Source organism: Ambystoma mexicanum, chromosome 7p (assembly GCF_040938575.1).
Source record: "Ambystoma mexicanum isolate Mex_15411 chromosome 7p, UKY_AmexF1_1, whole genome shotgun sequence".
Lineage (NCBI taxonomy): Eukaryota > Metazoa > Chordata > Amphibia > Caudata > Ambystomatidae > Ambystoma > Ambystoma mexicanum.
The window spans coordinates 227,201,653-227,220,203 of NC_090939.1; positions in this window are offsets into that span (position 1 = coordinate 227,201,653).

Here is an 18,551-nt window from a genome sequence, read left to right on the forward strand (position 1 = left end):
ACCACCCCTTACCCCCTCAACTCTGCCACTACCCCCCAGGCAGCCCCTTCATGACCTGGCACCAGCCCCTCTCACCTCTGCCACCACCCCAGGCAGCCCCCTCATGTCCTGACACCACCCACCAGCCCCTCTTACCTCTACCACTACCCCAGGCAGCCCTCTCAAGTCCTGACATGACCCCACACCCCTGTGTCCTCTGCCACTACCCCAGGCAGCCACTTAATGTCCTGACACCTGACACCAGTCACCTTAACCTCTGCCACCACCGCAGGCAGGCCCCTCCTGTCCTGACACCACCCATCAGCTCCCTGACCTCCTCCACCACCCCAGGCAGACACCTCACCCCCTGTTACCACCCCACCAGTCCCCCTTACCTCTGTCACTATTCCAGGAAGCCCCCTCAAATCCTGACAACCCCCTAACCCCCTGGTCTCGACCACTATCCCCCAGGCAGCCCCTTCATGTCCTGACAACACCCACCAGCCCCCCTCACCTCCACCACTACCCCAGGCAGCCCCCTCACGTCCTGACACCACCCCTCAACCCATAAACTCTGCCACTAGCCCAGGCAGCCCCCTCAAGTCCCGTAAACCACCTTCACCTCTGCACTACCCCCAGGCAGTCCCTTCATGTCCTGACACCATCCGCCAGCACCCTTCACCTCTACTACCCCCTCAGGTAGCCCCCACGTCCTGACACCACCCACCAGCCCCCCTCACCTCTGCCACTACCCCAGTCAGCACCCTCAAGTCCTGACAACCCCACTCAACCCCTGGCCTCAACCACTATCCCCCAGGCAGCCCCTTCATGTCCTAACACCACCCACCAGCCCCCTCACCTCTGCCACTACTCCAGACAGCCCCCTCAAGTCCCGAAAACCACCCCTCACCCCCTCACCTCTACCACTACCCCTAGGCAGCCCCTTCATGTCCTGACACCACCCACTAGCCCCCCTCACCTCCACCACCCCAGACAGTGCCCTCAAGTCCTGCCACTGCCCACCAGCCCCCTCACATCTGCCATAACACCCCAGGCAACCCTTTCATGTCCTGACACCACCCCTCATCCCCTGACCTCCACCACCACCCCTGGAAGCCCCCTCATGTTCTGACAACACTCCTCGCACCCCTCATCTCCACCACTACCCCCCAGGGAGCACCCTCAGGTCCTGACACCAGCCCTCACCCCTTTTCCTCTGCCACTACCCCAGGCAGCCCCTTCGTGTCCTGGCACCACCCACCAGCCCCCTCACCTCCAACACTAACCCAGGCAGCCCCCTCAAGTCGACACAAGACCCCTCACCACCCTCAACTCTGCCACTACCCCCCAGGCAGCCCCTTCATGTCCTGACACCACCCACTAGCCACCCTGGCCTCCGTCACCAACCCAGGCAGACCTCTCATGTCCTGACACCACCCAACAGCCCCCCTCACCTCCACCACTACCCCAGGCAGCCCCCTCACGTCCTGACACCACCTCTCAAGCCCCTGAACTCTGCCACTAGCCCAGGCAGCCCCCTCAAGTCCTGTCACCGCCCCTCACCCCCTCAACTCTGCCACTACCCCACAGACAGCCTCCTCATGTCCTGTCACCATCCCTCACCCTCTCAACTCTGCCACTACCCCCAGGCAGCCCTCTAATGTCCTGACACCATCCACCAGCCCGGCTCAGCTCCACCACTACCCTAGGCCACCACCTTAAGTCCTAACACCACCCGTCAACACCCTGACCTCTGCGACTACCACTCAGGCAGCTCCTTCATGTCCCGACACCCCCAGCAGCCCCTCTAACCTCTGGCACTAGCCCAGACAGCCTCATCAAGTCCTGACACCACCCCTTACCCCCTCAACTCTGCCACTACCCCCCAGGCAGCCCCTTCATGACCTGACACCAGCCCCTCTCACCTCTGCCACCACCCCAGGCAGCCCCCTCATGTCCTGACACCACCCACCAGCCCCCTCACCTCCGGAACTACCCCATGCAGCCCCCTCAAGTCCAGACACCAACCCTCACCCCCTCATCTCCGCCACTACCCCCCAGGCAGCCCCTTCATGTCTTAACAATGCCCACCAGCCCCTCCTACGTCTACCACTACCCCAGGCAGCCCTCTCAAGTCCTGACATGACCCCACACCCCTGTGTCCTCTGCCACTACCCCAGGCAGCCACTTAATGTCCTGACACCTGACACCAGTCACCTTAACCTCTGCCACCATCGCAGGCAGGCCCCTCCTGTCCTGACACCACCCATCAGCCTCCTGACCTCCTCCACCACCCCAGGCAGACACCTCACCCCCTGTTACCACCCCACCAGTCCCCCTTAGTTTAGTTTAGTTTAGTTTATTCATTTGTATTGCGCACCAGACCTGAGGGTATGAGGGCGCATGAGCAGCAAGGTGATTCAAAGCTTGGTTACAGGATGCTTATACTTTACATTACATAATTATACTTTACATTACATAATTACAGTGTGACGATGAAGGAACATGTGTACAGTTTGGCAGGAGAGAATGCAGTAGATGTATTTAAAGAATTACAAATATATACAAGTTTAGTATTACAAATTTACAGATTCTCTTAAAGCATGCAACGCGGAGAGCAGCCGTGTGGTGTTAGAGGTGTTAGTGGTTCGTGTTCTTTAACCAATGGATGTAGTTGCGTCTAAAAAGTGAGTAAGGTTGGGGAGTTCTGAGCGAAGGTGGTAGGGAGTTCCAGTGTTGAGGTGCTTTCACCTGGAAGCTGTTGCCACCCATTTTAGTGCGTTTAAACCTGGGGACGATGAGCAGATTAGCATTGGAGGTTCTGGTGGGTCTGATGGGGCTGTGTTTGCATATTCTGTCTGCCAGATAGCGTGGGGCAGCATTATTCAGGCATTTGTGGGTGAGCGATGCTACTTTAAGCAGGATTTTGTCTGTTGTGCTGAGCCAGTTATGGGATTTCCTGATATTGGAAATGTGTTCCCTCCTGGGAATATTGAGTGCTGCCCTAAGGGCGTTGTTTTGTAGCGTCTGAATTTTGTTGGTGATTTTTGTTACCTCTGTCACTATTCCAGGAAGCCCCCTCAAGTCCTGACAACCCCCTAACCCCCTGACCTCGACCACTATCCCCCAGGCAGCCCCTTCATGTCCTGACAACACCCACCAGCCCCCCTCACCTCCACCACTACCCCAGGCAGCCCCCTCACATCCTGACACCACCCCTCAACCCATAAACTCTGCCACTAGCCCAGGCAGCCCCCTCAAGTCCCTTAAACCACCTTCACCTCTGCCACTACCCCCCAGGCAGTCCCTTCATGTCCTGACACCATCCGCCAGCACCCTTCACCTCTGCTACCCCCTCAGGTAGCCCCCACGTCCTGACACCACCCACCAGCCCCCTCACCTCTGTCACTACTCCAGGCAGCCCCCTCAAGTCCCGAAAACCACCCCTCACCCCCTCACCTCTACCACTACCCCTAGGCAGCCCCTTCACGTCCTGACACCACCCACTAGCCCCCCTCACCTCCACCACCCCAGACAGTGCCCTCAAGTCCTGACACTGCCCACCAGCCCCCTCACATCTGCCATAGTACCCCAGGCAACCCTTTCATGTCCTGACACCACCCCTCATCCCCTGACCTCCACCACCACCCCTGGAAGCCCCCTCATGTTCTGACAACACTCCTCGCACCCCTCATCTCCACCACTACCCCTCAGGGAGCACCCTCAGGTCCTGACACCAGCCCTCACCCCCTTTTCCTCTGCCACTACCCCAGGCAGCCCCTTCGTGTCCTGGCACCACCCACCAGCCCCCTCACCTCCAACACTAACCCAAGCAGCTCCCTCAAGTCGACACAAGACCCCTCACCCCCCTCAACTCTGCCACTACCCCCCAGGCAGCCCCTTCATGTCCTGACACCACCCAACAGCCAGCCTGGCCTCCGTCACCAACCCAGGCAGACCCCTCATGTCCTGACACCACCCAACAGCCCCCCTCACCTCCACCACTACCCCAGGCAGCCCCCTCACGTCCTGACACCACCCCTCAACCCATAAACTCTGCCACTAGCCCAGGCAGCCCCCTCAAGTCCCGTAAACCACCTTCACCTCTCCCACTACCCCCCAGGCAGTCCCTTCATGTCCTGACACCATCTGCCAGCACCCTTCACCTCTGCTACCCCTCAGGTAGCCCCAACGTCCTGACACCACCCACCAGCCCCCCTCACCTCTGTCACTACCCCAGTTAGCTCCCTCAAGTCCTGATACCACCCTCACCCCCTGACCTTCCCCACCAGCCCCAGGCAGCCCCTTCATGTACTGACACCACCCACCAGCCAGCCTCACCACTGCCACTACCTCAGGCAGCCCCTTCAAGACCTGCCACCACCCCTCACCCCCTGACCTTTCCCACTACCCCCCAGGCAGCCCCTTCAAGTCCTGACACCACCCACCAGCCCCTCAACCTCTTCAACCACCCCAGGCAGACCCCTCAAGTGCTGTCACCACCCACCAGCCACCCTCACCACTGTCACTACCCCAGACAGCCCCTTCATGTCCTGACACCACCCACGAGCCCCTCTCACCTCTACCACGACCCCAGGCAGCCCTCTCAAGTCCTGACATGACCCCTCACCCCTGTGTCCTCTGCCACTACCCCCAGGCAGCCACTTAATGTCCTGACACCTGACACCAGTCACCTTAACCTCTGCCACCACCGCAGGCAGACCCCTCCTGTCCTGACACCACCCATCAGACCCCTGACCTCCACCACCACCCCAGGCAGACACCTCACCCACTGTTACCACCCCACCAGCCCCCCTCACCTCTGCCACTATTCCAGGTAGCCCCCTCAAGTCCTTACCACCCCCTGACTTCGACCACTATCCCCCAGGCAGCCCATTCATGTCCTGGTACCACCCACCAGCCCCCCTCACCTCTGCAACTACCCCACGCAGCCTCCTCATGTTCTGACAACACCCCTCACTCCCTGACATCCACCACTACCCCCCAGGCAGTCCCTTCATGTCCTGACACCACCCACCAGCCCCCCTCACCTCTGTCCCTACCCCAGTCAGCCCCCTCATGTCCTGACACCACCCCTCAGCCCCTGACCTCCACCACCACCTCCAGGCAGGCCCTTCATGTACTGACACCACCCACCAGCCACCCTGACCTCTGCCACTACCCCCCAGGCAGCCCCTTCAAGTCCTGACACCACCCACCAGCCCCTCGACCTCTTCAACCACCCCAGACAGATCCCTCATGTGCTGTCACCACCCACCAGCCACCCTCACCACCGCCACTACCCCAGGCAACCACCTCAAGTCCTAAAACCACCCCCCAATTGCCTGCCCTCTGCCAGTATCCTCCAGGCAGCCCCTGATAGTACACTCCCTCCGCTCACCCCCACTCAACCCCAGGCTTGCCCTGCTGATCGAATCACCAGTCCAATGTTGACGAACAGCTCACCTCAATGACATCGGCTTGTAGCAAACATGAAGTACACTGCCCACATATCCCCCTCCAGCCTGAACAACTGGGATCACTGCTGCAGAATCCATGAGCAGAGCTCATCACAGCACTCCTTGGTACATCACACTCAGCTGCACATCCACAGGACAGCATAATGTTGCACCAGCAACACAGTGACTACTCCATGTACATATGACATATTAATGAAATGGAATGCAATGAACATATCGTTCTACCAATGTGCCACTGTAAAGGACTCAAAGCGCTGTAGGTAAATGCCTGGGGAGGACACAAGTATGACACATAACAGATTGTACTGAGTCACATCTAATGTGGGCCGGCATAGATGCATAGATGCCCGTATAAAGGAATCAAGGAAGGTAGGCAGTCAGCGGTGCCAAAGCCCCTGCAAGTGACACAAGGCCATATGGCATGTGTCCGGGTGATATGAAGGCTGTCTGACAGTGTGCGAGTCAAGGAGATGTACAATGTGCACAGGCAGAATCAATAACAAAGAACAAGAGAAACATGCATGTCAGTGGCTGATGTGATGCATGAATTGAGAGCAGGTTGTGCGTGATTGCAGATGTGTGTGTGTGGGGAGCCGTGCCTTGAGAGGGATACAGCTACTGAAGATTAAGTGCACAAGTGATGAGTGCAGCCCACACATACACAGTGAGTCCCCAGCCCAAGTGAAAGTCATAGTTGAAATGCATTACAAAAACATTATAAAAGTGTTTTTGCACATTGCCAAAAAGAGCCTGCAACAAGTGTGTGATCATGAAACATAAATATGTATTATGAAATGCATACAACAAAAACAAAACATGGCGAAGGGTGAAATATCCAGGGCAGAAACAAATACAAAATCCAAAATGAAACCTAACACAAAGAACTATGTACACAGGCAGCATGCCTATACGTCCTTCAAGACGTCCTCCAGGGCAGAGTCACATTCAGCATCTTTCTCCTTTTCTTTCCTGGAGGTCCTGCAGGCTCTCTATCATCCTCCTCTGCTCCTCCTCTGCATCCTTGCAAGCTGCCTCCAGGATGGCAGCCCGCCCCAAAAACCACCTCCCTAACACCTCTGACCTGGCCCTTACAATCCATGCCTCCCTAGCCTGCTGCCTGTCTGCCATCAGCTGCCTATGGTAAGTTGACCGACCGTATGCCCACCAGATTACGGAGCCGCCTCCTCTCCTCCTGCCAAATGCTGATCATGTCTTGCATCAATTGCCTCCCCAGTGTAGATTCACCCTGCACGGAGTGCCTCTGCACACTCCTCATCTGCTGCTGCCTGACTGAGTGCAACCTGTGCAGGTACCTCACCGTTCGGATGACACATGTTGGGGGGCACAGTGCCAGCATGTCCTGAAGTGCCAGCTGTCTGTCGAACTGCCTGTCCCTCTGTTAGTACCTGGGCAGGCATAGTGACCACCTCATCTGTCGCATGTGGGACTTCCAACTGAGGCAGGGACGTACTCGCCACCAGACCAGAAAGTGTAGGTGGGATTGTAGTAGAGGACACTGTGATGGAATGCAGCAAGGAAGACTCCCTGGAGGATGACTGGGGCACAGAGGAGGAAGTAGAGGAGGGGCCAAGTGAATGTGCCAGCACACAGAGACCACCCGAGAGCAGTGCACTTGCCAGCCGGCCCAGGTATTGGCACATCGACTGGTGACGCTGAGCCAGCTTCTCACAAGTAGCTGACACACCATCACGAATTGTGCCCGTCTGCCTCACCAAACCAGCCAGCAGGACCCGCAACAATTCTGTGGTGGTCTTGTTGGGCACAAGGAGGGGCTCGATCTGGGCGGAGGCCTCCACGAAGGTGGTCACTGCCACAGCAGATGGAACAGGAGGATGGAGCAACACCTTCCTAAATGCCCCCACCAGACCATGTGTGCTGGCCTTTAGTTGCCTCCCCTCCACACCACCTCCATCTCCCTGAATGACTCCAGAGAGTCTTCCTCCCTCAATGGCTCCTCTGTTCCCGTATCCTGGCCCACAGCCACTGAGGAGTTCCCCACCACAACCACCTTCTGGTACTTACCCCTAGCAGCTTCGCCTGATGGAACTGGCGCTCCCCTAATCAACTCTCCCTCAGAAGAGGTGGTGTTAATGGCAGCTGGCCGGGGTGTGTGCTTGGGTCAGGTGGCCAGGTCCCTGCCCTTCCGCTCCATAGCGAGGCCTCAATCCACTTCACAAGCCGCAGTAACTGTGGAAAATGGGACAAATGACATTGACATCAGTTATCAGTGTCAATGCATGTGTGGCATACACGACATTAACAGTACCAATCATTCAGCATGTGTCAACCAGAAACTGACTCATACACACAACGCACACACACACAGGCACGCCCATGCAATCTGCATGACTACTGCCAAATGAGTGTAGTGTCAATGATGAATCAAAGTCATGACACACACACATGTCAACACAGTATATTGTCATATGGCCACAAACACATTACCAAAAACATGCCACTATACCAATGCCAAACAGACACAAGTATGACATGCAGCCAGGGGCATGGGAACTGCACCGGGGCACCTGTCCACCCAATTACAGTCTGCAGCATGCATCCATGACAACCTGACCTGCAAGCAACTAACATGTACCAGCACACAAATATGTGGACCAATTGCTTATGTTGTGTGGCCCAGCACAAACATATTGCATGTACACGTAAAAATGTGCTTCAAATGCAGTGGGATGACACATCATAAGCCCTGTCCTTGAGAGGTCAATGCATCAACTTGGCATTCACAGACATCCATGCGCATGTGTCACTCTCAGCAGATGTGTGTGCATGAAATTAGTTGCAGGTCTGCCACACATGGAGGTGTCCTTCATGCATGTCCTTCACATTGCCACAACATAGCATTCCAACATCGGTACATTGCCTGCACTTGGTCCATGATCTCACGCACCATGTGCCCTAGTTTAACAAGTCGCTGAGGACAAATTTTGCACATATCCACGCATATGCCAGAACAATATTTGCCACCACATGCACCCACCATGCTGATGTGTCTCACACCTACACACATGCTGCATACAGAATGGGGAACCTGCAACCATCCATACCACACATACATTGTAGAACAGTCCTCCACATGTGTACTCACCAGCAGCTTCCAGATGTCTTCTCCATTCACAGATCTGGGAGTGTATGTCTGGGTAAAACCTCTCGAGGACCTGCAGCTGGTTCTGAGACAACAGGTGGCAGCCCGCACAGTACACCTCCACGGTGGGCTCCGTGGCAAAGGCTGCCTCGGCCTTCATATGGCCATGGGGGTATCTGGTCATTGCATCTAATGCCATTGCATCAAAATGTTTCCATCTAATAAATGTCCATTGAATGCATATTTTTAGGGGTGTAAAAGGTAAATGTTTGTTTAGGTGCATTATAAAGGGTAAAAAACAGGGGTTGCCCCCCAAAAAAAAAATATAATAAATGCATTCGATGCACATTTTTTAGATGGAAAAAATGTTATGCAAATGCATATCGATGCAAGGAATTCGATGCATTGACCATAAACCGGCTATGGGTCATGAGGTCATCCTATCTCTTCCTGATGGTCTTCATTGGACGGTCTTCCACTGCCTCCGGGTTGATGGCAGCGTGATGTCATCCCAGATATGCTGACGTATATCATGACCCAGCTGTGTTGCTGGGTTTAAGAGGGCATCATAGGCACCCAGGACCCAATCCACCAGGATGCAATGTTCTGTAATTATGAAGTTGCCAGCCCTCTGCCTCGCTGACTTGTGGGTGGCACTCTCTCCTGAAGAGGTTGATGGCCAGACATGGCACCCCTCCTCCCTTAGGCAGGCCTGGCTTCACTGGGTCCTGGATAGGTGCTGTGGAGCTGTGGTTGTGTTGGCAGGGAGAGATGGAAGTCCAAAATCACAGATGAGGTGGTCACAGGCCCAACACAGTATTACAGGCAATTGCAGGACAGCTGGCACTCCTAAACAGTGCCTGTAGCAAGCCGGCATCCACACTCTAGAAGAGGCGCTTCTCTGATGAGGCGCTCCAGATCCTCGATGACTATGCTAGCGATCACCATCATTAGATGTACCAGCATGGGGCCAGCACTTATATACCTGAACAACAAATGGTGCATTGGCAGCATGTCACAGGACTCATAAATGCCTTAGGTGTGATGAACCACACCGCTGAATAGGTCCTGAAGCAGATGAATGATCTCACATGAAGGACCAAGTATAATCTCAGTGTCAACCTGGCCTCTGCACTGGCCACTGGAGGGGGCCACCAGAGGAGAAGCAGCTGACTCCATTTGAAGAGGCCACAAGTCAATTCATCACCATTGAGCAGGTGCACGGTATTGAAGGTGAAGAGAACTAAGAGAACACATCTGGTGAGTGGCATTTGTGTGCATCGTCTGTGTGGACAATTATAGTTGACCTACTCATATAGGTGTAGCAGTACAGCCATCATGTATATGCAGTTGTCCGCCATCCTTGAGCAGTGCATGTTTGCAACCTTGCAGACTTCTGCTGTCACATGGCCTGCTTTCTGGGAGGTTGCTGCGTGATTCACATGTGTGGCACATGTCAGTGTGACTGTACACATCATTGTCTTCTGGCCTTCACAGCTGTGCCAGTACTTGCATGCAGGGTTTCATTGTCTGAATTATGTGCAAATTGCACAACATTATGACGTGCACCTCTGACAGGCACACATCACCCACAGGGCACACCTGTGTGACGCCAAAAAATATCCACATGTATCAATCTTTGCAACAGTCTTGTGGTCTTTCTCTTTGCAATGCACATCAAGTACATGTGATTACGTCGAACACACACATCATGTGCTGCTGAGTTGCATGTTTGTACTGTCAGCTGCTCTTACGGGATGCCTTGTAAGAATGCATATCCAAGCTGCTTGCCACACAGACCACTGCCCTGTGTAGCAGGCATTCTGCAGAGGCAACTTAACTTGTTTATTGGAAGGGGCAACATTAGACGGAACATAGTGTATACCACTTGATGGTGGGTCATCATGCCAAGGTGGCCAGTCCGGTACTCTCCAACTAAAATGTCTGTAGACAGTCCATGTGAAAGGTTACGGGCATGAATAATGCCAATGAGTGTGCCTGTCTGAATTGCATGTCATGTATGTACATGGTCATTTTTTCAAATATGTGAATCCAGTTCATATTAGAATCTCTAGTCCGACATGAAAGGCCTGTACGTGTTCTTCCACACATCATTGTGTACGATACCTGCACAAACATTGGCCTGTCTGTTTACTTGAGACATGCATACTTGTCCAGACTTGTGTAATCTGTTTATAATGTAAAGATATGGCAGCTAAATCGCCCACTCAGATGTGGCACGAGGGCTCTGTTGCTCCTTGTGTAATGGGATCTGTAGATGAGGAGGTGCTGGTTCTCAGTCCGAGCATGCCAGGTCAAGAATACTGACACATCATCATAGGATGGTGCTCATAGACAGGGACGGATGCCCCAACAAAATCACCTATACAGTATGCATGAATATTGGGAATGATAGTTGCACCTACATACTACTCCCAGACCACAAATGAATGACCTTTAGCAGTATGAATGACAAAGGTGGCTCATGATATGTCATATGGGGTCCACATTCACACCAACACATCCTCCTCACCATCAGGGATGTCCCATGGGTTAATTGTGCTCAATAGAGCAGGGCCATGCTTTGACAAACAGTGCTGGCATTATTGTCTCTAACCACTGAATACTATGTTGTGGCAGTGTGACAAGGGGGGTTTGTACAGTGGAGTATAGCATTTGAGACAATTCTGTGATTTATCCATGTGATTATGTGTGGGATCAGTGTGGCACACTCGTGGTAGATGCCTATGTCAATGTTCCCTGTGCACTATTGAATGTACAAGTAGCATAGAACTGGCGCAATGGACTACCAAGTTGTGCGGTCACACATTGCAAGGATGAATATAGTTCACAGCAAACACAAACAATGTGCAGTACCACTTCACATTGGGTGAGATGACAGCACCTGTTAAGTGACAGCGTCACACAAAGAGTCAGTCAATGGCTGTCAGTAACTCACTCATGACCAGTCATCGCCTGGCACTGTCATCACACACAATGTGATTTGCCAATGCATATCCATGAATTGTGCTAGGCATAAATCAAGGGACTCATGGCCACATGAATCCACACAAAGGGTGCTGGTACACCTGGTGTTGTCATTGATGTGACACACCAGATGGTAACGGTCATATGTGTAATCATATTTTGGCAAAGCACAGGGATGCCTTCACTGAGAGAGTTGTGAATTGGCCAGCACAAACATCATTTCTGCACACATATCACAGCATTAATTGAACATGGACTATGCTCTGCAAAATGATGCAATGGACCACAGAATCACATTTAGGCGAAATGGTGCACTGGTTGGCATGTTGGGTGGATGGCGAGGATGCTGATGGTGAGGGAATGCATGTAGGCCATGTCCCAATGCATCCACGGGAGCACTTTGGGATGGACATTACTGTTTGCCATCTCAGAAATGCAAGCAATTAGAGCTAGGGGATCCTCTTTTTTAGGGGGCTGTGTGGCTGCGGACCCGACACAGGCATATACAACAGGAAATGCCACTGAACAGCTACCCACCTACACACGCACTAGGTGTGTCTAGTTGCAAACGGTGCTACCAATCATGTCAGTCAATGGATCAAGACAGGAACAATATAGATAAACATTTTTTTAATCAATAAGTATAAAAATACTCTGAACAATTTCCGTATAAAAAAGACAAAAATTCATTTTGTTTACATAAGATATCACATAAAACAACATTCTATGAAAGTCACTGATTGCGATGAATCAAACTTACCACAATTCCCATATTCTAACAATATTGTGAGGTTAGTAAGGGTGTGTGGTGGACATTTGGCTGTTTCGTATGTCCCTGATTCTTATAACTTGTCCTTGGCTCTGTCGACACAGAGAAATGTGTTTCTGGGAACTAGCAACAATTTTTTTGATGAAGCACTCTATAGCCAATTTAAACCGCTATTAGATGTGTGCTGATCCCGTCTTCATGACGTTAAATGATGACACCAAGGCTTTGATGTCGAGAAAGGTTCATTGGTTGACCCTTCACATTATGGCAATCTAAAAACCAAAACAGAAAGAGCGTATTGGTAACATTGTTAAAAACCCAGAATGGGGTATCATCTCTCTATACGTGTGCACAAGCAACTATTGACACTAACCTTCTGATTACTTCATTGGTGTGTGTGGCATCGAATTGGGTAGGCATGTAGACCACATTTGAACGTTAAGGCTGTGGATTCTCACAGTCGTTGAAACTGAAAAGCAAATATGAGATGGACCTTGTAAACTCAATCTTGCAATTTTGCTTCTGCTTTTTGTTTTTTACTTTTTTGCACAACTTGGTGCAGGTTATGTGATAAGTGCACAGCAATCCGAAACTGATCTAAGGGCCCAATATAGACTACTATCTGTTGGACATTCATTTACATTTTGTATTTACAACCTGCTCGAGATGTTTCCAACGTGTGTAAAGTGAAGTGCTGAAATCATAAATTTACCTTCAGCAAATGGAGATAATTCCTCCGGTGACCTCACAAGCTGCGGAATGCACGTGTTGTACCCATCGTTAGAAAAGATTGCCGTGGATTCGATTTCTGGAAACAATGCTCGGAGCGAGTGACTCGAAGCATTGCATTCAACTTAAAAGTTATTTTGTAACGGAAGCATTCGGGCGCTTACCTACTTCGTATGTCTTTGTTGGTTTGGTTGCCACAATGTCCGTTTTCGCAGTGGTTCCTAATTGAAACAACCGGATATAACTCCGCGGATGTGTTGTGAAACTAGACTTTGACTGAAGGAGCAACCAAAGTGGTGCAAATTGTGCGCCATCTTGAAATCAAAAATGTCGACTGTACCTAAGAAAGTCTCGGTTGAAGGCATGTTTTAAAAGGCCTAATTCAACTGGATTTTTGCAACTATTATGGTCTTTTCTGTTGAAGAGATCAGGACAATATGTATTAGACCTGAACAATGCCTCATGAATCATTTGTGCAAGACAAAGGATCATTTACGCAAGAAAAGACCACTCTATCCCAATGTTGAGGCCGGCCTGTACAGTATTAAGGTTATAAATCCATTTTTGCTCAAGTTGTCTTAGTTTTCGATCTCTGTCTCCCCCGCGTGGGTGGGCTGGCACAGTTTGAATTATAAACCACTCTATATCTTTGGCAGTATGTTTTGCTTTTACAAAGTGGGCTACTAGTGGTTTGTCGGGCACTGAGTTTTTTACACATGAGCGATGTTCGCAGATCCTCTGCTTAATGGGTCTCTTCGTCTTGCCTATATATATAAGCCCACATGGGCAGGTGATGGCATAAATTGCCCATGGTGTATTGCAATTCATAAAGTTGCGTAAGTGCCAGATTTGACCGTTTAAATTGACGGATTTGAGATTTTTAGTCAAATCACAAACTGAGCAGTTTCCACATTCGAAATGGCGACTGACTGGTGGCAAGTGCCATAGTGTTGTTTGTTGCGGGGTGGAGGGTGTCTTTGAGACTTTATACAACAGGGTAGCTGTTCAGTGGCATTTCTTGTTGTATATGTTTGGCATCTCAGGCAAGTGGCATATGTAGCAATAGAGAGAAATGGACGAGCAGTCTAAATGCGTGATTTGCCATGAGATGGTTATCGAGTACAAATTTATAATCATGTATTATCCATCATATTTCGATCATGGTAGTATCTGTGGATTTGGCCGGCTAACCGATGCCAGGTGCTGGCCTTCAGCATCACAATGCCCCATGCGAAGTACTTGTCCCTGGATTGTGTGATGAAATGCTTGTTGTATGGCCCATCAGTCATTGTGTATGCAACTTGTGTACTCCTATGTGTCCACTAATGGCATGGACAGAACTGGGGGTTGGGGTTGCTGCAGGCCAGAAAATGCCACACATCCATAGCTTACAGCTCACAGTGTGCCAAGTCACGATGTCATATGTATGGGTGTCCAGCCATTTTGTGTCTGTCTGTACTTTGATGTACATGTGCATATTTGTCAGAAAATACATGACTCAAACTATCATTCTCTGTCCACATGCAGGTGATGATGCAGCGGAAACAGAGGAGGAGGAGGAAGACATGGAGCTTGTACGTCAGTCCAACAGTAGAGGCTGCAGTGTTCTTTGCCATGCAAATCCACAGGTGCTACAGGCTATTTATCAGTCGTGCTTCTGCCTCTTTGGACTCTTCTGACTCTGCTGATTTGGATGCAGAGCCAGAAGTGGAGGACTTGCTGAGGGAGAAGGTGAGTGCCCCAATAGGCAGATCAGATCGGCCATTGAGTCTGCTGTGGTGCAGCAGGCTTCACATGGTTGGTCATTGGTGAGCCCCACGTCTGCGGTGCTTACAGCTGCAAGACCTCTCTCCCATGGGTTGGTGTCAGGTTTCTGGAGCTGATGTCCACCAGAGGGTTCTAGGCCTGTAGCCAATGACAGGGGGCTCACAGCAACATTCTTGGTCCTTGCATCACACCGTCTTAGGCCCCGCACAGTGGTGGATGTGTGCATGCTGGAGACAGTGTGGGAGCAGCAAATGTTGCATGCCGCCATCCAGCATGGCGATATGTTGAGTCATATTGCAGAGGGCATGGATCGTCTGGCTAAGAACATGTGCACACCAGCAGCCCGGGATGCACAACGGCAGCACAACATGCAGTCCTCAAGCCGCTCCCACAGACTGGGCGTGGAGGCCAACATCAAGGGATGACGGGCTAATCTGAAGTGCCTGCAGGAGTCCTGCATGCAGATGTTAACGTACAGAGAAAGGCCCTGAAGTGTGAGATGTTGGCACCTCGTAGATCCAATCGCCGTGAGATGGAGAACTTGAGGGCTTCACTACATGATGAACTCTCTGCCACAGGGACAAAGCTCCACATGGAGATTGATGCCTTGAGGCAGACACTGTCCCAGCAACTTGATGCATCACAAGTGAGCACACATACAGACTCTGTGGCCATTCGAGATGAAGCACATCGTGACCTCGCCACCTATGGGGTGCTGGTGAATGCATCCTTGTCACAGCTAAGCCTTGGCACTGCGTGGATTCGATCCACCGCCACCACCACAACCACCTGAGGATTCAGCGCAGGATGGCGGTCCCAGCAAACCCACGCCTCCTCAACCATATCTGCCGTGATGTCCATGAGCCCATGGAGGGATGATTGTTTTTTTTATTTATTTATGTTTGGTTTTTGTGGTCCACTCATGTGGATATGGACACACACCCTCCCCCCTCCAGGATGGACATTTTATTTTTTATTTTGAACCTGACCGGGGTGGTCTTATTTTGAGTTTCTTTTGCGCCCTTGATCTGGATAGACACATTCTTCTCATTTTTTCATACCCCTGTCCAGGATGGAAGCATGTGTTGCTTTTTCCCCTGTCTGAGATGGACTGTTTTTTCTTTTGCCTTTGAGAGATGTGCTGTTGCCCTCTCAAGAGAATAATGAGTGCAGTACTGGAGATGCAGCCAAAAGCAAAAGCAAGTATAGTAGCAAGTAGGATGGTCGATTGTGTTTCTAACTATTCCTTATATACATAAATCAAAGGAGTTTTATAAAATCATGGTAAAAATGTGTATTGCGATAGCGAGCAAGACTCTCCTAGTTGCTTTTAAACCACTTTGATCAAATATACCTGTTTTTTTTTTAGATTTTAGCACTTCTCTGAACTGTATGTTTCACCTGCACCAATTGTGTATCAACTTTGTACTTTTACATATATTTGTATCCATTATGTATTATTTTCTCCTTTTAAATGTTTTATGTTTACCTTGAAGGCACATGCCGAGTAAACATTTGTTGACTGACTGACTCAGTTTGCATCACAAAAGACATGCACATTGATGGAATGCCAGTGCTTCCGGTTGCGGTTAATGTGCTCCTTCAATTGGGGGTTTGGGGGGATGCGTATCGCAACATGTGTACAATCATTTGCTACAAGTACACGTTGGAAATGTGCAACAGCATAAAACTCCTGGCACACTCTCTGCCTTTCCTACAGTGTGCATGGCATGTGTATGTGCCTACGCACACACGCGCATGACGTTCTGCAGGCAAACACCTGGTGGAGACAGAAGGATTGTGTGGCCTGAAATGTGACACCAACTATGGCAGTGGTGTGCTGAAAGGAGCCTGTGGCTATGAAATGTAGTGCTGTCAGTACCTTTTCCAGGCGTGTGAGGGCATGGGAGCAGATGGTGGGGAGATAAGGTCTTCCTCCCACTCCCTGACTAGGTATAGTCTGACATGGGGTGGGAACCGGTACCTTGCATATACCTGGTTGTCTGGCATCCCAAACAGCATGGTGCGTGCTGTGAAACTCTGGGGTCTCTGCATCCTCCTCCTTCTTCTGTGTCCATGTACAATAGCTCCAATAAGGTATTCCTCCCACTCCCTGGCCAGGTATAGTATGACATGGGGTGGAAACCGGTACCTTGCATATACCTGGTTCTCTAGCATCCCAAACAGCATGGTGTGTGCTGTGAAAATCTGGGGGTCTCTGCATCCTCCTCCTCCTTCTGTGTCCATGTACAATGGCTCCCAGTATTCCGGCATTCATTGTGGCTGACCGATGTTGGAACGGTGTACATTGCGTGCTTTATACATGTTTCCTTTGCATGTTGTGCATGCATTGTACTTTGCATGTAATATCAGGTGGCAGTGAGATCAGGAGGTTTGCACATGACTTTTCCTGACATTGCGCTGTGAAATTCATAAAATCGGTTATGTTTGCACTTGAATGGGCGTGTGGTTTCTTTGTGTGGCCCGTCCCTCAACAAGCCCACGTAACTCTTTGGTCTTCATTATTCTGCATAGGCCCGTCCAACACTTTGCATGGAGCCTTGTGCACAGCACTCGACTTCACACAGACATGACGGGCCTGCACATAGCCACAGAAAGGCATGCAAAGTAAGTTCCATGAATGGACTAAAGGAGTTTTGTGCACTGATTTGTGCGCAAAGTCACTATTTACTTTGCAGAAAATTCCATAAATCAGGCACTTAGAGTTTTGTGTATCACTGTCTTGGGCTGGGTTGCCTTAACAACAGCATGCTAGGTCCATCACTGGAGGCTCCCTTTACTCTTTGCTGGGAAGGATTGACACATTCCTGAAGGAGCCAGGTGGGACCCACTGCTTCAAATGAAGCTCTGCCAACACAATGGGGATATCACACTGCGGGTTAATGACTGGATTCTCTTTGATGTAAGGCAAACATGATGGCGGAGGTCTAGGTACCTGACGAGAAGAGGTGCCCCCAGCAGACGAGTTCCACCATCTTAGAGTTTCCTATGCCACCCACACTTCCTGTGACACATATATCACTAGGCAAAGACTGTTGTCACTGCACCCAGCAGTGGATCCTGACAGAAGGATTGAAATGGGCCAATGACTACATATGGGGGTGAAACCCTCCTTAATTCAATCATTCAACCATATTTGTACTACAGACAAGGAAGGAATTTTCAGGAACTTTATTTGGCATATTCTTCCCAAAGCCCTCGGTCATTGAGATTAGAAAAAAGCCTTCTAACGAAGCAGTAGGACCCTGCTGGCGAACTATGCCTGCCAGCTGCTGAGACCCTGGTGCCCAGGACTCTGCCTACTGAAAGTGACAGCCCTGCAAGTGCTCTCTGGAAACCTTCTTAGCTGGGAAGGGCAGAGGAAGGACTTGTCTTACCCAATGAGACACTGGACAGGGTACCACAGCAATGAGGATCACAGGAACAGCTGTGTGCCCTGCTTCCCGCTTGAAACTGTTTTCCGGCTGATTCAAGTGTACTCAAATCATGTTCGTGCCACAACAAGACCCGTGGAGCTACCTTTGACATGGTGTGCTTTGTTCTACATTCAAACCATAAACTCGACCATCGCTGCCTGTTCTCCAGCTGTATTGAACCGGTTGGCGCTGTCAATCCACACCACATCATTGGACCAAGTCGAACCGGTTTACAGCTGCAGTTGAGTCAACACATCGCGACACCATTTAGCCATCGGACT